Source organism: Parasteatoda tepidariorum, chromosome 10 (assembly GCF_982258835.1).
Source record: "Parasteatoda tepidariorum strain Cologne lab strain chromosome 10, Ptep-v5.0, whole genome shotgun sequence".
Classification (NCBI taxonomy): Eukaryota; Metazoa; Arthropoda; class Arachnida; order Araneae; family Theridiidae; genus Parasteatoda; species Parasteatoda tepidariorum.
Window position 1 is genome coordinate 2944067 of NC_141764.1, and position 23585 is coordinate 2967651.

Genomic DNA, 23585 nt, shown 5'->3' on the forward strand with positions numbered 1-23585 from the left:
TGCTATTTGGCGATAATATGACAAAAATATTTCTTTCGCAATCTTTATGTGCATTTTTTTCACATTAATATTTCATAAATTTGATGATATTTCTCTCTTTCGAGTGAATAGTTTGACCTTTTTGATATAATAGCAGAGTACAATAATAACGTATAATAGCAGAGGATAAAGCGAATTAAGTGACTGAAAAAGATTTCGATGTTTGCGTTTGGGCACGCTTTAAGGGTCGTTTCAATTTCAAGCGCGGTAATGTTTCTCCTCTTACTCCCAAGCGAAAATTAACTCTCCATCCGATGAGGTAGAACTAAGTGCCATCTCCTGGTGAACGAACTGTAGTTCGGATCACAAGTTTACGACCATCGACTTTCGTTGTAGTGAAAATTTTCGTCTGGATGACAATTTTTTTAATGGGTGAGTTTTGGAGGTAAAATAGAAACTTACTGCTTCTTGGTATAAAAAGTAAGGTAAACTTAGCTTTGATTGTTTTCGGAATCCTTCAGTGGTCTGATCGTAAAGACACGGGTCCCAGTAGAACACCGAAGTCAAGCATCTCTGGCTGCGGTCACTAAGCAGGTAGGTGACCACTTTGATCAGCCTGCGTAGGGACTGAGGGGGCACGGTACCGGTTCTCGTTAAACTGTTCTACCGAAGAGTGCACGACTTCATGTGCACGTCGTTGAGCTACCAAATCAGGGGAGTCACCCTCTCTGCAGAGGATCAAAATTGCGATGGCATGTCTTCGGATCATTCTCAGGGATGTTTCCCAGACCGTCGCCAATAGCCCATTATGCAGCTCTAGTGCAGCGTTAAATAAGTACCTACCTTGTTTTTGGATTATTCCTATAATTTTCTATAATGGGAAAACATTTGAGCGCGAAATTCAAGATTGAAGTTTCTAAATAATAAATTGGCTGAAATTTGTTTTAGTTAAAACTAATTTTGCAGATGTTTTTGTAATTGTTGTTTTTATAATTTTGTCGCTAACAAATATTTACGTTAATGTTATGATTTCGATGAAGGGACAAATGCGTAGAGGTGAAATTTCAACGCGTAGTTTATTGATCAGGAATCAGTTAAAGCATGTTTTGACCATAACTTTTTTATTTGATAATTTTGCAAAATTCAAGATTTAGTTTCTATGCTATAAAATAGCTAAAGTTTTCCTTACTTTTGTTGGATGAGATTACGTTACTTTTTGGTGCTAACGTGTGTTAACGAATTTGTACAATGCGCTGACATTTGGAGGCAAAATTCTAGCTTGCGATTTTTAGAACATAAGTTAGCTATAATTTGTTTTGCTTAGCTGACAAACTTAGGTTATCGTAGACTTGTCATAAAAGTGCTCATGTAATCTAATTCTTACAGTATTTGTTTTCAAACATATAAATTATACCAGTAGACGAATATTAATTATGCAAATCAACGGTACTAAATTTATTAATCATTTTTTTTATTTAAAATCCTTTTGAAATAATAATTACTTCATATGAAATCTAATTGTTTCCCATACATTTTACAAAATAGATTGTTTTTATGATGAGATTAAGTTACTAAATAGAATTGATCGGTATTTCGTAAGACCGATAGTTTTATTAAGAATTTCAACTTCATGCTACATAAATTTTTATCTTTTTGCAAATATAACGAAAACTTCTAAATTTATTTTTTCTGACAAAGAGAGAGGAAGATAACGAGCAATGCTTATGGAAGATATAAAATTTCCCCTCATTTTTACAGACTAACGACTTACTGCAATGAGCTAATGTTATACACTTGCCGCCGGGCTGACCATTGGAGGTTTTCGTGGTTTTTTTCTCCATGTAACGCAAATGTTGGCTAATTCCATCAAAATTTTCTTCACTAAGACTAATTTGTCCCAATGCTTGATCGGATATTGTAGCTGAGACTGGTAGTGAATTCAATGTTCAACGCCGGGCTTTAATATAAATTGAGCTAATGCTTAAAGGTAAAATATTAACTTATGCTTTATAGGTCAAAGGTTATCTAAAACTTATTTTGACAAGAACCATTTTGTCACTTATCGTGGGCTGACGTTTGACGATAAAATACAAATTTGTTGTTTTATGTTTAAGTGGTATAGGTTCTTGTCTAGTTTATAGGTTTTGTGATTTTTTTTTTTGGCGAAAAAGAATAGCTAAAGCACTGTTCCCTATTATATATTATACCACTAAACCAAATATTCGATTTGTACATTGGATACCGAAAACTATCCTAACAATTTTATCCTTCTTAGAAAAATATATATATAGTTGATTCTGTATATTGCGTGATTGCCATTATTTAAAAATTGATTGTGATTTAAATGCCTTACGTGGGCGTTGCTCGTTTCCCGCGTGCTACTTGTCATAAAAAAGAAAGTGAATCACAAATCTACATCCCTCTTATGTCATAAAGTTTGAAAGGTCCCTATGAAGCCGGGGATGAGTCAGGGGATAGAGCGTTCGCCTTTCAGTGAGATGAACCGGGGTTCGATCCCGGCGATGACTGGTCGATACGAATTCCGCATCCCGCTTGCACCGACCACTGTGCTGACGTGATATATCCTCAGTGGTAGACAGATCGTGGGTTAGATTCCCCTTGCCGTCTGGCTAACCGTGGGAGGTTCTCGTGTTCTTCCTCTCCATATAACGCAAATGGAGGTTTGTTCCATCAGAGTCTTCCAACAAGGCAAATTTCTCCCAATAATTGATCCAGGAGTTTCCTTGTCTTCTGGATTGGGTTCGAAATTACGAGGCTATGGAATTGAACATTTGTATTCGTAAACCCAAAAATTGAGTCGGCTGTTCAACGACGGTTATAAAATAAAATATAAAATAGAAAGATTTCTATAGTGTTGCATAAATATTTATATAATTTTAACCAATGTGTCCTGTTTTTTCAGGTTTTGGACACTCTATGGTATACAAATCCATCCAAGAGTCGATGTCTTAGATTATTAAAAGTAAGTTCATGCAAAATATAATCTTCATGTTCTTATTAACCAGTATTTACATAAGTTTTCAAAAAAATAAATAAAAAGAATACGCAATAAAGATATATATTAATAGCGAACATAATTTCGTATACATAAAAGAAATTACATTTAAGACTTGCCACATATCTGGAAAGACAACATATATTGACGACATAAAAAACCGTATTTTTAGTCAAGAAAATGTATGAGGCTTTCTAATTATGTTAAATTATGATATAAGCTGATAGGATATAATTTTGCGAAGGGGAGGATATAATTATGATATAATTATGATATAAATTATGATATAATTATGATATAAGCAGATTAAAATAATTATTTTTTCTGCTGAAAGCATTTAATATCTTGACGTAGACTTAAGAAAAATAGGTTAAAAAACTTTAATCAATGAATTATAAATAACAATTGTAACTTTAGCGTCGTGATAGGGAAATAAGGTTTTTTAAAATGATAATAAAACCATTTCGTGATTCATCCCCTGTAGTATTAAATAATTTAAGTTTTATTGAAATGTCTCGATAAAAAATGGTACATTCTCCAATTAAAATAAAGCTGTTTCTAAATAAATTGCAATGTAGCGAATAATAAAATTAATTGAACTTAATACTATCATAATTGTCCTAAAATGCGATAAAAAATAAAGATAAAATCTTGTTTATAAATAAGCAGAAGTCATTTTGTCGTATCTTCGAATATGGGTTAATTTTGCGTGAAAAATAATCAATGAATTTCGGATGCAAATGTCTTACTACATTGTCTAAATAATAAATGATGCGTAATCAAAGTATGAAGTTAAGCGTACAATTAAATAAAGAATAAAATTTAATATTAAGAGCTAAATAAAAATTGCATACAATAAATGCATAAAACATAAAGTAAAGCGAAAATATAAGGTGTAAAATATTTAATGAAGTAAAAAGAAAGCTTAATATGAAGTAATACTTAATACATTGAGTAGCAATTGTAACAGAGAATAAAGAATAGTAAAGTTTGAAGTATCAGGGAAATTTAAAGCGTAATATATGAAGTATTAGATAAAGTGTTACGTAAAGAGTGAGATATAAAGTGAAGCAAAAAATAAATTTAAAAAAGAGTCACGCGTAAGTAACTAATATGAAAGTAAATGAAATATGAAAGTAAAGCTTAAAGTAAAAAGGGGATGGTAAAAATCTGAAAGAATAAAAAGGGAAATATAGAAAAAAAAGTAAAGCATAGTAGAAAGTATATCGTAAAGTAATGTGTAAAACATAAAGAAACTCGTAAAACGAATAAAGTGTAAACTCAAGTAAAGCGCGTAATATATAGTAAAAGTGTAAAATAACGCGTTAAATATAAAATAAAATAGAGAATAATATAAAGCAGAAGATATTAAAAAAACTGCAATGTGTAAAAAATTAAATAAAGTAAATATTGAACTATTAAGCAAAGCGTAAGGTAGAAAGTATATTATATTTTTGAAATATAATAAAAAGGAAAGTGTAAAGTAAAGAAGACACTAAAATATAATATAGTAAAAAGTACAGCTTAGTTTAAAACAAAGTATTAAGTAAAACAAAATGTGGTATATAAATTAAATCATAAAATGTAAAGTAAAGAAAACAGCTAGTAAAGTAAAGCGTAAAGTAAAAAGCGGAAAGTATAATTTGAAAATTGTGTACACTAAAATGTAAGCGTAGAGTTAAATGTAAAGTAAGATGCGTGTCAGGTAGAAAGTATAGTTAACGATAGAGTATAAATTATAGTGTAAATTAAAGTATAATGAAAGACTAAGTTTTGTCTAGTCTAGTCTAATTTTGACTGAAACTAATGTAAGACCAAGATTAAACCAAGTTTAAAATTACGTGTAAAATATAAAGTTTAAAGTAAAGAGTAAAATATAAAGAGAAAAGTAAAGTAAACTAAAGCAGAAGGTCAAATAAAACGTGAAGTATAATTTACAGCTTAAGATATAAAGTGAAGCGTAAAATTAAGTGAAGTGTAAAATGTAAAGTAAAACGAGAAATATAAACTATAATGTAAAGTATAAAGTCAAGTGCAAAATTTAGCTTAAAGTCTGAAGAGTAATGTGAAACATATGAAAATATAAAACCGTATATAAAAGTTCAGTAATAAGTAAAGAGATTGAAGAAAATATTAAGTAATCTGAATGAGTTAAAATAAATTAAAATGTTATTGAATTGTCTTAAACCTGTAATGTTTGGCTTCATGGAAATTTTTTGTAAGTATGTGAAGGAGTCGGTCATTTTTTTTCTCATCGTAGAGAGTCGATGTTATTGGAATAATAAAGAAGACAGAGCTATTGAAATATGAGAGAATAATTCACTGCGGCATTCTCGTTTTTTATATTTTAATAAAGATCAAACTGAGAAAACAAACGATAATGTATTGTTTAGTTTAATGAATAATTGAGTAGACAAAAATTGGAATTTCTAATTCTTTTCAAGATAACGTTGTTCCAGAAAATATTAAGCTGAAATGTTCTTTCCTTTGTATGTTTGACACCTTTTTCAAATAATAAGGTTAAGAAATAGTGCGGAAACTACTTAAAAATTATCAAGGGGGGAAATATAGAAAGAAATTATTACAATATTAACTTTTTTACATAAAAATTTTTGATATTTTTCATTGTTAGTGTCACTGAAAATAAGCAAATCACATCCTATGCTTAAGTGAGAAAGAAACAAAGCACTATCTTGCTCTAATTTTAGCTCTTCCTAAAGTAATCAAATTTTAGAATTCAAAAAAACGAGGTAACTATTCAAAAAATACAATTAGTAGATATTTCAATTCGTTTTATAAAAGTTTGTAAGTAGTATTCATTATTTCTGTTTTTCTGTTAAAATTCCGAAACACATAATTAATGTTAAATTTCCGAAACACATAACAGCAATTATTGTCCAATTTTTTTCTTTTTTCAAACTTCTTTTTATAATTTGAAGATATTTCAACTGATATTTTTTTGGAAAAATTTAGAAGATAGTGATTTAAATGACGTAAGCATGACTCATAAACTTGTCTGATAGAATTAGTAAATCACAAACCCACCATCCCCTTTATGTCCTTACGAAGCAATTAAAATATTCCTATAATGTTGCATAAGTGTTTATGTAATAATAATCAATATGTGATATTTTTTCAGCTTTTGAAAACTTCATGAAAGACAAATTCAACCAAGACTTGACGTCTTAGCTTTTTAAAGGTAAGCAATACAAGAGAAGAACTTAATAATTTTCACGTTCATACTATCCAGCATTAATATAAATTTTCAAGCAAACAAAAAGAGAATGCAATAAAAAGAAAGTAGAAAACATAAGCTCACCGGACAAAAAATTAGTCACCCAAGTGCCAATCACCGCGATGAATCTTTAGGTTTCGTTAGACGACGCAGTGGTCAAATAATGTGCTCAACTGCTTCAACGCGATTAAAGTCAAGTAGCGAGATATTTTTTCTGAAGCTGAAATTGTGTGTAAATATAGGTAAGTGTAAGGATGTAATAGAGTGGCAAAACGGAACAATTGTGTTTGGCCATGCCCATGGTCATAAAGTGAATTAAGTGGCTGGATTTTTTGGTTTTTCAATTCTGCTTCAATTCTGTGTGGTTTCTAATGTGTCTACAAGCAGTGGCGTAATACATGTGGTCACGAAAAAGATCCTGCATGAAAGGGATCAGAGATGTGTTTCGTGACATCTCAATCAAAATCACTTCCAAACCCAACAGAAATTGCTTCAGTAAGTAAATGAAGGTCCATTCCAAACTGTCAGTCCAAGTGTGAGAAAATATTGCGACGGGAGCTGCATGCTTAGAACATTTGGAGTCGAACCTCTTGTAAAAGGCCATTGTTCGCAAAGGCACTTGCTGACTGGCCGAATGAATTGTAGTATGACGAATCACGTTTTTGCCTTTATTCAAAATACGCATGTCATCGAGTGCAACAGAGAGCGGATGAAGCATTATATCCTGACTGTGCGCAAGGTCAGTTTCAAGCAGAAGGTGAGTCTGTCATGTTTTGGGGGAGTTTTTCTTATTATGGATGGGGCTCCCTCACTAAGGAGGCCACTAACACGAGCCAGCATGTTTGAGTATTCTGGATAATCAGATGATGCCTTTCAGTCAACATCTTTATGAAAAGAGTGTGCCGACATCCCTATTTTTCAAGATGACAACAGCAAAGTTCATAGGGCTGGAAGAATATGTGACTGATTTTATGAACGAACACTCAGACACTCAAATGCATCTCGTATGGCATGCAAAGTTACCCCAGTTCAACCCCATTGAAAATTTGTGGGACATGTTGGAACAACAGGTAAAACGCCGAAATCAGCATCCTCGCAATTTGATTACTTGGCAATTAGGCTCGCAATTTGGTTTGGTGTTACATGCTATAAAATGATGTTTTTCATGATTTCACTAAGGTTGACTAATTTTTTGTCCGGTGTGATTAGCTTCGTATACTGAAAAGAAATTGCACTAAGACTTAAAACATTTTCAACAATAAGACAGCAAGTTCTTCAGAATTAAAACAAAAAACAGTAGTTTCGTCCAGAAAATATTTGAGGCCTTCTAAACGTGATAAGGCCATTTTTGAAAACATGGACTCCCTTTGTGGAAAAAAAAATCACGATATAAGTAAATAAAAACAATTAATTTGTCTGATGAAAGCATTTAAAATCTTAACGAAAGTTGAGTAATATATAAAAGCAGCACGCAAAATACAATAAATGGTAAAATTAAACTTAACCTTTTATGCGAAAGAAAAATAAATGCATGAAGAAAGCGAAAAAATAACTCAAAAGAAAAATAAGGCAGATATTGTATTAATTAAGTTTAAAAAAAAAGCAAATATAGCGGGAAAAATAATGCATAAAAATATAAAGTAGATATTGTGCTAATTAAGTAAAAAAAAACAAATATAGCGGGAAAAATAATGCATAAAAAAGTAAACGTGAAAATAAAACGCTTAAGAAAAGGAGAAGCGTAAATATAGGGCGTAATAAAAATAAAAACGTAAAATGTACGGTAAAGGATAGCGATATAAATAAAAGCAATGCGTAAAATTAAATATAAGAAAAGGAAACAAAAGTATAACATAAAGAAAAAAAAACGTAAATTATAATAAGGAGTAAATTTAGTATTAAATAATCGTAGAAACGAGTAAATATGACGCATGAAAAAACGAAGAAATAAAATCAGCGCATAAAAATGTCAGCCATGTACAAGAAGAAAAAACGCTTCGAGTATAGTATAAAAGCTATGTCCAAAATACAATAAAATGTAAAATTAAACATAACTTTTTATGCGCAAGAAAAATAAATGCGTGAAGGCAGGCGAAAAAATAACTCATAAAAAAAATAAAATATAAAGTAGATATTGTGTTAATTAAATAAAAAAAAAACAAATATAGCGGGAAAAATAATGCATAAAAATGTAAACGTGAAAATAAAACGCTTAAGAAAAGGAGAAGCGTAAATATAGGGCGTAAAAAAAATAAAAGCGTAAAATGTACGGTAAAGGATAGCGATATAAATAACAGCAATGCGTAAAATTAAATATAAGAAAAGGAAACAGAAGTATAACATAAAGAAAAAAAAACGTAAATTATAATAAGGAGTAAATTTAGTATTAAATAAACGTAGAAACGAGTAAATGTGGCGCATAAAAAAACGAAGAAATAAAATCAGCGCATAAAAATGTCAGCCATGTACAAGAAGAAAAAACGCTTCGAGTATAGTATAAAAGCTATGTCCAAAATACAATAAAATGTAAAATTAAGCAAAACTTTTTATGCGCAAGAAAAATAAATGCGTGAAGTCAGGCGAAAAAATAACTCATAAAAAAATAAAATATAAAGTAAATATTGTGTTAATTAAATAAAAAGGAACAAATTTAGCGGGAAAAATAATGCATAAAAAAGTAAACGTGAAAATAAAACGCTTTAGAAAAGGAGAAGCGTAAATATAGGGCGTAAAAACGTAAAATGTACGGCAAAGGATAGCGATATTAATAAAAGCAATGCGTAAAATTAAATATAAGAAAAGGAAACAAAAGTATAACATAAAGAAAAAAAAACGTAAATTATAATAAGGAGTAAATTTAGTATTAAATAAACGTAGAAACGAGTAAATGTGGCGCATAAAAAAACGAAGAAATAAAATCAGCGCATAAAAATGTCAGCCATGTACAAGTAGAAAAAACGCTTCGAGTATAGTATAAAAGCTATGTCCAAAATACAATAAAATGTAAAATTAAACATAACTTTTTATGCGCAAGAAAAATAAATGCGTGAAGGCAGGCGAAAAAATAACTCATAAAAAAAATAAAATATAAAGTAGATATTGTGTTAATTAAATAAATAAAAAACAAATATAGCGGGAAAAATAATGCATAAAAATGTAAACGTGAAAATAAAACGCTTAAGAAAAGGAGAAGCGTAAATATAGGGCGTAAAAACGTAAAATGTACGGCAAAGGATAGCGATATTAATAAAAGCAATGCGTAAAATTAAATATAAGAAAAGGAAACAAAAGTATAACATAAAGAAAAAAAAACGTAAATTATAATAAGGAGTAAATTTAGTATTAAATAAACGTAGAAACGAGTAAATGTGGCGCATAAAAAAACGAAGAAATAAAATCAGCGCATAAAAATGTCAGCCATGTACAAGTAGAAAAAACGCTTCGAGTATAGTATAAAAGCTATGTCCAAAATACAATAAAATGTAAAATTAAACATAACTTTTTATGCGCAAGAAAAATAAATGCGTGAAGGCAGGCGAAAAAATAACTCATAAAAAAAATAAAATATAAAGTAGATATTGTGTTAATTAAATAAAAAAAAAACAAATATAGCGGGAAAAATAATGCATAAAAATGTAAACGTGAAAATAAAACGCTTAAGAAAAGGAGAAGCGTAAATATAGGGCGTAAAAAAAATAAAAGCGTAAAATGTACGGCAAAGGATAGCGATATTAATAAAAGCAATGCGTAAAATTAAATATAAGAAAAGGAAACATAAGTATAACATAAAGAAAAAAAAACGTAAATTATAATAAGGAGTAAATTTAGTATTAAATAAACGTAGAAACGAGTAAATGTGGCGCATAAAAAAACGAAGAAATAAAATCAGCGCATAAAAATGTCAGCCATGTACAAGAAGAAAAAACGCTTCGAGTATAGTATAAAAGCTATGTCCAAAATACAATAAAATGTAAAATTAAACATAACTTTTTATGCGCAAGAAAAATAAATGCGTGAAGTCAGGCGAAAAAATAACTCATAAAAAAATAAAATATAAAGTAAATATTGTGTTAATTAAATAAAAAGGAACAAATTTAGCGGGAAAAATAATGCATAAAAAAAGTAAACGTGAAAATAAAACGCTTAAGAAAGGGAGAAGCGTAAATATAGGGCGTAAAAAAATTAAAAACGTAAAATGTACGGCAAAGGATAGCGATATTAATAAAAGCAATGCGTAAAATTAAATATAAGAAAAGGAAACAAAAGTATAACATAAAGAAAAAAAAACGTAAATTATAATAAGGAGTAAATTTAGTATTAAATAAACGTAGAAACGAGTAAATGTGGCGCATAAAAAAACGAAGAAATAAAATCAGCGCATAAAAATGTCAGCCATGTACAAGTAGAAAAAACGCTTCGAGTATAGTATAAAAGCTATATCCAAAATACAATAAAATGTAAAATTAAGCATAACTTTTTATGCGCAAGAAAAATAAATGCGTGAAGTCAGGCGAAAAAATAACTCATAAAAAAATAAAATATAAAGTAAATATTGTGTTAATTAAATAAAAAGGAACAAATATAGCGGGAAAAATAATGCTTAAAAAAGTAAACGTGAAAATAAAACGCTTAAGAAAAGGAGAAGCGTAAATATAGGGCGTAAAAACGTAAAATGTACGGCAAAGGATAGCGATATTAATAAAAGCAATGCGTAAAATTAAATATAAGAAAAGGAAACAAAAGTATAACATAAAGAAAAAAAAACGTAAATTATAATAAGGAGTAAATTTAGTATTAAATAAACGTAGAAACGAGTAAATGTGGCGCATAAAAAAACGAAGAAATAAAATCAGCGCATAAAAATGTCAGCCATGTACAAGTAGAAAAAACGCTTCGAGTATAGTATAAAAGCTATGTCCAAAATACAATAAAATGTAAAATTAAGCATAACTTTTTATGCGCAAGAAAAATAAATGCGTGAAGTCAGGCGAAAAAATAACTCATAAAAAAATAAAATACAAAGTAAATATTGTGTTAATTAAATAAAAAGGAACAAATTTAGCGGGAAAAATAATGCATAAAAAAGTAAACGTGAAAATAAAACGCTTTAGAAAAGGAGAAGCGTAAATATAGGGCGTAAAAACGTAAAATGTACGGCAAAGGATAGCGATATTAATAAAAGCAATGCGTAAAATTAAATATAAGAAAAGGAAACAAAAGTATAACATAAAGAAAAAAAAACGTAAATTATAATAAGGAGTAAATTTAGTATTAAATAAACGTAGAAACGAGTAAATGTGGCGCATAAAAAAACGAAGAAATAAAATCAGCGCATAAAAATGTCAGCCATGTACAAGTAGAAAAAACGCTTCGAGTATAGTATAAAAGCTATGTCCAAAATACAATAAAATGTAAAATTAAGCATAACTTTTTATGCGCAAGAAAAATAAATGCGTGAAGTCAGGCGAAAAAATAACTCATAAAAAAATAAAATATAAAGTAAATATTGTGTTAATTAAATAAAAAGGAACAAATATAGCGGGAAAAATAATGCTTAAAAAAGTAAACGTGAAAATAAAACGCTTAAGAAAAGGAGAAGCGTAAATATAGGGCGTAAAAACGTAAAATGTACGGCAAAGGATAGCGATATTAATAAAAGCAATGCGTAAAATTAAATATAAGTTAAGGAAACAAAAGTATAACATAAAGAAAAAAAAACGTAAATTATAATAAGGAGTAAATTTAGTATTAAATAAACGTAGAAACGAGTAAATGTGGCGCATAAAAAAACGAAGAAATAAAATCAGCGCATAAAAATGTCAGCCATGTACAAGTAGAAAAAACGCTTCGAGTATAGTATAAAAGCTATGTCCAAAATACAATAAAATGTAAAATTAAGCATAACTTTTTATGCGCAAGAAAAATAAATGCGTGAAGTCAGGCGAAAAAATAACTCATAAAAAAATAAAATATAAAGTAAATATTGTGTTAATTAAATAAAAAGGAACAAATATAGCGGGAAAAATAATGCATAAAAAAGTAAACGTGAAAATAAAACGCTTTAGAAAAGGAGAAGCGTAAATATAGGGCGTAAAAATGTAAAATGTACGGTAAAGGATAGCGATATAAATAAAAGCAATGCGTAAAATTAAATATAAGAAAAGGAAACAAAAGTATAACGTAAAGAAAAAAATGCGTAAATTATAATAAGGAGTAAATTTAGTATTAAATAATCGTAGAAACGAGTAAATATGGCGCATGAAAAAACGAAGAAATAAAATCAGCGCATAAAAATGTCAGCCATGTACAAGAAGAAAAAACGCTTCGAGTGTAGTATAAAAGCTATGTCCAAAATACAATAAAATGTAAAATTAAACATAACTTTTTATGCGCAAGAAAAATAAATGCGTGAAGGCAGGCGAAAAAATAACTCATAAAAAAAATAAAATATAAAGTAGATATTGTGTTAATTAAATAAAAAAAAAACAAATATAGCGGGAAAAATAATGCATAAAAATGTAAACGTGAAAATAAAACGCTTAAGAAAAGGAGAAGCGTAAATATAGGGCGTAAAAAAAATAAAAGCGTAAAATGTACGGCAAAGGATAGCGATATTAATAAAAGCAATGCGTAAAATTAAATATAAGAAAAGGAAACATAAGTATAACATAAAGAAAAAAAAACGTAAATTATAATAAGGAGTAAATTTAGTATTAAATAAACGTAGAAACGAGTAAATGTGGCGCATAAAAAAACGAAGAAATAAAATCAGCGCATAAAAATGTCAGCCATGTACAAGAAGAAAAAACGCTTCGAGTATAGTATAAAAGCTATGTCCAAAATACAATAAAATGTAAAATTAAACATAACTTTTTATGCGCAAGAAAAATAAATGCGTGAAGTCAGGCGAAAAAATAACTCATAAAAAAATAAAATATAAAGTAAATATTGTGTTAATTAAATAAAAAGGAACAAATATAGCGGGAAAAATAATGCTTAAAAAAGTAAACGTGAAAATAAAACGCTTAAGAAAAGGAGAAGCGTAAATATAGGGCGTAAAAACGTAAAATGTACGGCAAAGGATAGCGATATTAATAAAAGCAATGCGTAAAATTAAATATAAGAAAAGGAAACAAAAGTATAACATAAAGAAAAAAAAACGTAAATTATAATAAGGAGTAAATTTAGTATTAAATAAACGTAGAAACGAGTAAATGTGGCGCATAAAAAAACGAAGAAATAAAATCAGCGCATAAAAATGTCAGCCATGTACAAGTAGAAAAAACGCTTCGAGTATAGTATAAAAGCTATGTCCAAAATACAATAAAATGTAAAATTAAGCATAACTTTTTATGCGCAAGAAAAATAAATGCGTGAAGTCAGGCGAAAAAATAACTCATAAAAAAATAAAATACAAAGTAAATATTGTGTTAATTAAATAAAAAGGAACAAATTTAGCGGGAAAAATAATGCATAAAAAAGTAAACGTGAAAATAAAACGCTTTAGAAAAGGAGAAGCGTAAATATAGGGCGTAAAAACGTAAAATGTACGGCAAAGGATAGCGATATTAATAAAAGCAATGCGTAAAATTAAATATAAGAAAAGGAAACAAAAGTATAACATAAAGAAAAAAAAACGTAAATTATAATAAGGAGTAAATTTAGTATTAAATAAACGTAGAAACGAGTAAATGTGGCGCATAAAAAAACGAAGAAATAAAATCAGCGCATAAAAATGTCAGCCATGTACAAGTAGAAAAAACGCTTCGAGTATAGTATAAAAGCTATGTCCAAAATACAATAAAATGTAAAATTAAGCATAACTTTTTATGCGCAAGAAAAATAAATGCGTGAAGTCAGGCGAAAAAATAACTCATAAAAAAATAAAATATAAAGTAAATATTGTGTTAATTAAATAAAAAGGAACAAATATAGCGGGAAAAATAATGCTTAAAAAAGTAAACGTGAAAATAAAACGCTTAAGAAAAGGAGAAGCGTAAATATAGGGCGTAAAAACGTAAAATGTACGGCAAAGGATAGCGATATTAATAAAAGCAATGCGTAAAATTAAATATAAGTTAAGGAAACAAAAGTATAACATAAAGAAAAAAAAACGTAAATTATAATAAGGAGTAAATTTAGTATTAAATAAACGTAGAAACGAGTAAATGTGGCGCATAAAAAAACGAAGAAATAAAATCAGCGCATAAAAATGTCAGCCATGTACAAGTAGAAAAAACGCTTCGAGTATAGTATAAAAGCTATGTCCAAAATACAATAAAATGTAAAATTAAGCATAACTTTTTATGCGCAAGAAAAATAAATGCGTGAAGTCAGGCGAAAAAATAACTCATAAAAAAATAAAATATAAAGTAAATATTGTGTTAATTAAATAAAAAGGAACAAATATAGCGGGAAAAATAATGCATAAAAAAGTAAACGTGAAAATAAAACGCTTTAGAAAAGGAGAAGCGTAAATATAGGGCGTAAAAATGTAAAATGTACGGTAAAGGATAGCGATATAAATAAAAGCAATGCGTAAAATTAAATATAAGAAAAGGAAACAAAAGTATAACATAAAGAAAAAAATGCGTAAATTATAATAAGGAGTAAATTTAGTATTAAATAATCGTAGAAACGAGTAAATATGGCGCATGAAAAAACGAAGAAATAAAATCAGCGCATAAAAATGTCAGCCATGTACAAGAAGAAAAAACGCTTCGAGTGTAGTATAAAAGCTATGTCCAAAATACAATAAAATGTAAAATTAAACATAACTTTTTATGCGCAAGAAAAATAAATACGTGAAGACAGGCGAAGAAATAACTCATAAAAAAAATAAAATATAAAGTAGATATTGTGTTAATTAAGTAACAAAAAAAAAAAACAAATATAGCGGGAAAAATAATGCATAAAAAAGTAAACGTGAAAATAAAACGCTTAAGAAAGGGAGAAGCGTAAATATAGGGCGTAAAAAAATTAAAAACGTGAAATGTACGGTAAAGGATAGCGATATAAATAAAAGCAATGCGTAAAATTAATTATAAGAAAAGGAAACAAAAGTATAACATAAAGAAAAAAAAACGTAAATTATAATAAGGAGTAAATTTAGTATTAAATAAACGTAGAAACGAGTAAATGTGGCGCATAAAAAAACGAGGAAATAAAAGCAGCGCATAAAAATGTCAGCTATGTACAAGAAGAAAAAACGCTTTGAGTAAAGTATAAAAGCAAAGAAAGTAGGTAGTGCGTTATTTAAGTAAAGAAATATAAATTTAGCGATTAAAATTAATGCACAAAAAAAGTAAACGTGAAAAATAAACGCTTAAGAAGAGAAGAAGCGTAAATATAGGGCATAAGGAAAAAATACCGTAAAATGTATGGTGAAGGATAGCGAAATAAATAAAGCAATGCTTAAATTAATGATAAGAAAAGGAAACAAAAGTATTGCATAAAGAAAAAAAAGCGTAAAATATAATAAGGAGTAAATTTAATAAAAGTATAAATGTGGCGCATTAAAGTAAAAGCCATCTAGAAGTTATAGCAATGCGTAAAAGTAAAGTATAAAAAAACAAACCGGTAAAGAAAAAAAAACGTGTAAAGTACAATAAATTTTAAAAGTTAAACATAACTTTTTATGCATAAAATAAAATAAATGCGTGAGGAAAGGCGAAAAAATAACGCTTAAGAAAAATTATATATGAAGTTGATAGTGTGTTAATTAAGTAAAAAACAAATTTACCGAGTAAAAATAGTGCATAAAAAAGTAACGTTTAAGAAGATCAGAAGCGTAAATATAGCTTATAAAGACCCGTATAATGTACAGTAAAGTATAGCGTAAATGAATAAAAGTACTGCGCAAGAAAAGTAAACAAAAGCAATGCATTTAGAAAAGAAAGCGTAAATTTATTAATAGAATAAACGCAGAAAGGAATAAATGTAGCCCCTAAAATTAACACATAAGAAGTAAAAGTCATGTAGAAGCAAAAAAAACATACGTTTTAAGTAATGTATCAAAGCGACGTGCAAAATACAATTAATTGTAAAAGCTAAACAAAACGTTTTATGCGCAAGAAAAATAAATACGTAAGGAAAGACCAAAAATTAACGCATAAGAAAATTAAAAATAGCGCATAAGAAAAGAAAATATAAAGCAGATAGTGTGTAAATTAAGTAAAATAAAACAAATTTAACGTGTAAACATAATGCATAGAAAGTAAGCGTGAAAAAGTAACGCTTAAGAAGAGAAACTTAAATATAGTGCATAAAGGAGAAAAAAAAACATAAAATGTACAGTAAAGGATTGCGTAAACTAGTAAAGCAATGTTTATAATTATTGCATAAGAAAATGAAACAAAAGTAATTCACGAAGTAAAAAAACGTAAAATATAATAATGCGTAAATTTTATAATAGAATAAACGTAGATTGTTGTTGTAGTTCATTTACGTCGCACTAGAGCTGCACAATGGGCTATTGGCGACGGTCTGGGAAACATCCCTGAGGATGAACCGAAGACATGCCATCACATTTTTGATCCTCTGCAGAGGGGATGGCACCCCCGCTTCGGTAGCCCGACGACCTGCACGCGAAGTCGAGCACTTCACGGTAGAACAGTTTAACGAGGGCCAATACCGCACACCCTCGGTCCCTACGCAGACTGATCCAAGTGGTCACCCACCCGCACACTGACCGTAGCCAGTGATGCTTGACTTCGGTGATCTGCTGGGAACCGTGTCTTAACGATCAGTCCACTGCGGGACAGAATAAACGTAGAAACGAATAAATGCAGTGCATAAAAGTAACACGTAATAAAAGCAAATAAGTTAAAAACAATTCATACAAAAGTAAAAATCATGTATAAGAAGAAGAAAAAAACGTTTTAAGTTAAGTATAAAAGCAACGTGCTAACTACACTAAAGTGTGAAAATTAAACATAACTTTTTTATGGGTGTGAAAAATAAATGCGTGAGGAAAGGCGAAAAAATAAAGCATAAGAAAAATAAAATATAATGTTGATAGTGATTATAAATTAAATTTTAAAAAAATGGACAAAAAGTAACACTTAGGACGAGAAGTGTAAATATGCGTCATAAAGGAAAAAAAATTCTAGTAAAATGTAGAGTAAAGGATAGCACAAATAATTAAAAGCAACACGTAAAAGTAATGAGAAAAGAAAACAATAATAATGCATAAAGAAAAAAACGCGTAAAATGAATTAACTCTTAAATTTAAAAGTAGCTTAGAAGAAAAGTAAATGTTGCGAATTTAATAAAAAATTAATTCGTATTAAATCATAACGCATAAAAGTACGAGACACGTAAGGAAAGTAAATGCATAACTATAAAGAAGAGTAACGCGTAAAATATAAAGTGTGAAGAAAAGAATGAAAAGGAGCAACGTTTAAAATTGAGGCATAATAAAGTAAAGAAAGTCAAGGCGTAAATGCAACTCTAAATAAAAAGAAACACATAAGATAAAATGCATACATAGATCTTGTAAAATAAGGCATAAAAATTAACGCTTGAAGAAGTATACGCGTATAAATAACACATAAAAAAAGTAAATTTAAACTTAAGAAAAGTTATGTGAAAGTATTTAATGTCTAAATGTAACGCATAAAGAAAAGTAATTCATAAAATTAAATAACACTTAAAGTAATGCAGAAGGAAAGTAAAAAATAATGCAGAAAAAACGTAACGCATGAAAAAAAGGAATTCACAAAATTTTATAACGCGCAACAAAGTTAAGTAATAACGTTTAAAAGTCGCGTAACAATGAAACGTATAATGTGTAAAAATAACTCATTCGCATAGAGAAAAGCAACGCGTAAAAAATCGTATATGAGAAATCGCGTAAAAGTAATTCATAAAGAAACATATCGCGTAAATTATAATGCATATTATAAGAAAAAAGTACCAAATAAAGAAAAATAATCCGTAAAATTAGATAACGCGTGAAAGCAAAGCGTAAAGAAATGAAAAGCTTAAAGAAATTGGAAAACTGAAAAGTTACGCATAAAAAATAAACAAGAAAAAAACTCATCGAAAAGTAAGAGTGTAAATGTAACGTATAAAATAAAAGATAGGAAAAAATGTACAGTAAATGGTGTTTAAAATAAGAAAAGTTAAGATAAGTAAGGAGTAAAAATTATAAGAGAAAGTAAAGTATTAAGAGAATTAGAGCCTAAAATATAAGGGGGACTGGAAAGTAACGTAGTTTTGGTGCATTTGATATTTATAATCACGATTTTCTTTTTAATCAATAAAGTATTCACCCTCGTTAGCAACAAGCTTTCAATGTCGGATCGAAATGAAACGGATTGCTTTTTAAGACTAACGAATATTTAATGCCCCGAAACACTACTTTCCGGTCCGCCTAATATAAGGAATGTAACGAGTAAAAGTGACGTCTGAAAAATGAAAACGCATTGAAGTCAAGCATAAATGAAAGTAAAGCGTGAAACGAAGCAAATCTCGAAATTAAAAGTAATGTGCAAGAACAATAAAATAAGGAAACTCGTTAAAGTTACAAATATCAAAAGGGAAAAAAATAACGCATTATATAATTAAAAGTAACTCATTAGAAAAACAAAAGTAACTCTTAAGGTAAGTAAGGTGAACGGAAAAGTAATACATAAAAGTCAATAGCGCATGAAAGTAAGTATAGTGCGTTATAGTAATGCATAAGAAAATCATACTCTAATAGTAACACAGAAGAAAAATTAAAAAAGTAAACGCGAAAAATATAAAACTTAAAAGTAAAGATTAACTAGGTACCGCTAAATGAAAAGTAACAAGTAAAATATAGAGCAAAGGATTAAATGTTAGGTTTAAAAACATGAAAATGCAACGCATGAGGAAAAAATATATCTAATTAAATTTGGTGAATAATTAGTTAAACAAACAAAAATCGTTAGATCTTTGAACAAGCATAATAATTCTCTTCACTACATTCAGTCGGACAAAAAATAATAATAATAAAGTACGAATTTACATCTCTTTAATAAGAATTGGTTTAGTTTTAAAAAAACCATTTCGAACTGATAGTTTAACAGTAAAATTTGTAAGAGCATGTTATAAAGAGGTTAAATAGTGCACTTTTTATTACAGGATCTTAAAAGATATGATTTGTAGAAGTGATTGTTAAAATCGATAAGTCGCAGAACTATTTGGAAGATTATAGTACATTATGATTCAGGTTATACCATCCTAGTCGTGTTCGTTACAGTCTCCATCGTACTTTAAATTGGCTCCTATGCAAGTATTCCTATTTATGCAAGAACAATTTAAGATCTTCAAGAAACTGAAAGGATTTCCAAGTGTTACGATAGCGAACAATTCAAGTCACTGGACAGATTTGTGCGAGTCAATTTCGTTGAAAGAAGACTATTTTTGATGAAGTAATCGCATATCTTTCGTGTATACATAAAAAGGACTGAAATATGTTAAGTCTGCTAAGTTATCTTATTTAAATGTAAATTTATTTTTCAAATATTTTACAGCTGATTCTTGCAAATGTAATTAAAATGTATGGCGTCTGTGTATCTTTCTTTACCCCCAAAAGCATGAAATAAGGTTCTAAAAATAAGAGTAAAACACAAATGTTATATTCTTGAAACTAAAATACAATGGAAAATTCATATCGTAAACTTTTAACTGAATCTTAATTTTTTCGAAATCTCAGTTAATTGCTTTATAAAGTAAAATTTACATAATTTTTGTAAGATAGAATTCAATTGAAATATACTTTCTCATTTTGTTGCTTTATTACAAGTAAACATGCTTAGTTAGATAAGAGATGGAAATATTTACCCCGTCCTGCCCCAATTCAGGGCATACGGGTAACTGTTAATTAAAACCAAGTAAAGAACATAAAGTGCATAAAATACAAAAGTCATATGACAACAGCTCGTAAACTTTGCGGGCGAACAAAATTAGCCATCTACAATTAGTCAGAATATTATATCTTTAAGAAAACATGACAAATATATCTGGCATGTATGTCATGAAAATTCCAGTTCAACAGATCCTAAAGTATGGATTAAAAGCACAATTAAATTTAAAACATCAGCAATATTAGAAGCAAATTAAAATATAAATTGCCATTCTAGGTCAACAGACCCTTATATTGAGGCAATCAAATGGCATAAAATTAAAAAAAAAATTGGCTTAGTTAGAAAAGAGAGATACTATTTCAGTCATTGTGTAATTACATCTGAGCATTGGTTACAAATTCACTTATTGCAAAGTAAAAAGTAGCACTCTAAACAGGCAATTAGTTTGGTAAATACTAATATTCTAGTAAGTGCTTGTACAAACTGTATAATAATTATTAGAAAATTATGGTTCCTGTAAACAAAAGTGAAACAGTAAGACACAAGCTAAACAGACTTAAGTGAAGTAAACATAAAAATATAACATAAAACGCTTAAACATAAAACTCGTGAATTAGCGAGAGAATAAAGATAAGTAAAGCGTAATATATAATATCGGGTAAAATTGAAAGAAACTTATAAAAAGTAATTAATGAATGGGATAAGTGAAAACACGCATAATAATAGTAAACACGTAAATTACAAATATTAATGCTCAAAATATAATCTGTAATGGAGACGCATGAGGTAAGTAAAATTAAAAGGAAGGGCAAGTACAACATCATGTATAAAGTACTGGTAAGATAAGAAATTATAATGCGTGTAACAAGTAAAAGCAAAGCATTAAAGAGTAAACGTATATATAGCCATTTTTTGTCTATTGATATATAAAAGTTTTTTTGTAAAGCGAAGCATCTCAATTAACGCGTGAAGTCTATCCTTTAAAATAAAAATCGCCAAAAGTAAAAAATGTCATATAATTAAATTGTAGCATCTTGACAATTAACACGTAATAAAAGTAATCATGTAAATGTAAGGCATAGAGAAAAAATATCTTTTAAAATAAGCAACGAATATTTTCATGCTTCAATTTACACCCAACTAATGCGTAAAAAAGTAAGGCAAAAATGTAACTCGCAATATAAGAAAAGCTTAGAAGTAACGCATGAGATGCGTACACTCGTGAAAGAAAAGTAAAGCACAAACGAATAATACAACTTACAGTTTTTTTTAAATGCAAGACTGTAGTAAATTTGTAAAAACAAACTCAAAGAAAAGTAACTCCCAAAATTATGCATAAGTAAAGCATACGAAAAAAGTAGCGCATAAAAATTTTTTATGTAATTCATAAGAATAAATTCGGAAAATATAAAACGTAACGCATAAGACAAGTATCGCTTAAGAATAATTAACAGATCATATCAAAGCGCGAAAAAATGCGATTATGCTTAAAAGTAAAGTATGCATTATTTCTTTTGCGCCGCAATTTGCTTAACATTAATTTTCTGACTCAATTTACTCTATCTTTCTCATTGAGTCACTTAATATATACGTTACTTTTTACACGGTACATATATTGAATGCATTTTTTTCTCGCAATATTCATTATAATATACGAGTTGCTTTCCTCGTGCAATATTTCTACACGTTTAATTTCTTTAAACGTTACTTTTAATTTTTCTCCTTTTACTTTTCTCATGCGTTACTTTCACTTATCCTATGCAATATATTTACGCGTGTTTTATTATGCATTACCTTTACGTGTTTACGTTTCTCAAGAACTATTCTTTTTTTTTCGTCTGCCTTACTTTTAATGTTTGATTGATTTATTCGTTATTTTTAAGCGCTTTCTTATCTTGCTCGTTGCTTTTAATTTCATGCGTTATTATATTTTACGCATTACTCTTCTTTATGCATACTTTTACGAGCTTAATCTTCTTATGCGTTTTTAACATTACGTTTTGTGAGTTACATTTCTTTCTGTTTCGTTTTCACTCGGTTACATTTTACGGGTTATTTTTACTTTACCTATGCGTTGCTTAAACATGTTTTTTTTCTTACTCGTTACCTTTAATTTCGCACAATATTATATTTCATGCCTTACCTAATGTGTTTCATTTTCTCTTTAATTTTATACGTTATTGTATATTTATGCCTTGTGGCATAATTAGCCTTAACACACTAAGAAGTAAAGTAACGCGTGAGAAAAACAAACTAGTAAAATTAAAAGTAAAGGCAAGCATTCAAATATGGAGCTAAAAATTTAGTAGAGCGTCGTGTAAAAGTACTGGTGAAATAAGAACATGCAATGCGTGTAACAAGTAAAAGTAACGTTTTAAAGAATAAAGCTTAAAATCAATGCATAAAAGAGCAAACGTATATTAAAGCCATATTTTGTCTATAGTTTTATAGAAGTTATTTTTGTAAAGAGAAGAAATCGAGTAAAATAAAAAAGCATCTCAATAATTAACGCGTGAAGTCAAGCTTTTAATGTAAAAAATGTCATTTAATTAAATTGTTGCATATGGATAATTAACACCAATAAAAGTAATCGTGTAAATGTAAAGCATAAAGAAAAGTAAAATATATCTCGTAAAATAAGTTACTCATATTTTCATGCTTAAATTTACACCCGACTAACGCACAAAAAAGTAGGGCGAAAAATATAACTGTCACTTAAAGAAAACAAGTCAAAGTGAAGCATAACAAAAGTAAGAACTGAAAAGTAACGCCTAAGATGAGTAGACTCGTACAAGAAAAGCAAGGCATAAATTAATAAACGAATAATAGAACTTACAATAAAATTTTAATAAAATCCAAGACAATAGTAAATTTGAAAAAACAAACTCGTGAAGAAAAAGTAACGCTTAAGAAAATGAAACGCGTTAAATTGTGCATAAGAAAAAGAAGTATAAATTCGGAAAATATAACACTTAAACGTAAAGCACGAGATAAGTATCGCTTAAGAATAAGTAACAGATCAACGCGCAAAAATAAATAAAGTGCGAGAAATTGCGACTAGGCATTATTTCTTTTGCTCGTTAATTTGCTTTATGATTAACATTAATTTGCTTTTTGAAAACTTAATTTATTCTGTTTATACTTTTCCTTTCTCAATGACACACTTAATATCTACGCTACTGTTACATATGTTGTATGCATTTCCCCCCCCCCGCAATATTCATTATAATTTATGAGTTGCTTTCCTCATGCAACACTTTTACACCTTTAATTTCTTTATGCGTTACTTTTAATTTTTCTCGTTTTCTTTTCTCATACGTTACTTAACCTATGCGATATATTTACGCCTGTTTTTATTATGCATTATCGTTAGGTGTTTACTTTTCTTAAGAACTTTTTTTTCTCGTGTGCTTTACTTTTCATACTCTTACGCGCATCCTTGTCTTGTACGTTGCTTTTAATTTCATGCGTTATTATATTTTGCGCATTACTTTTCTTTGTGCATTCTTTTACGAATTTA

At 28.7% G+C, this 23585-nt stretch overlaps 1 long non-coding RNA gene across 2 annotated transcripts in view; it reads left to right on the forward strand.

Moving 5' to 3' along the window:
• Positions 1 to 23501, forward strand: part of LOC147802072 (uncharacterized) — a 74985-nt gene extending 51484 nt beyond the window's left edge. Inside the window, exons 12-14 of one of the 2 annotated variants that reach the window (XR_015430033.1) lie at positions 2903 to 2962; positions 6135 to 6194; positions 19341 to 23501. This is a non-coding gene — a long non-coding RNA (uncharacterized LOC147802072). The remainder of the gene's footprint in view (positions 1 to 2902; positions 2963 to 6134; positions 6195 to 19340) is intronic. The other variant, XR_015430034.1, reaches the window with a different exon arrangement.
• The last annotated feature ends 84 nt before the right edge of the window (positions 23502 to 23585 follow it).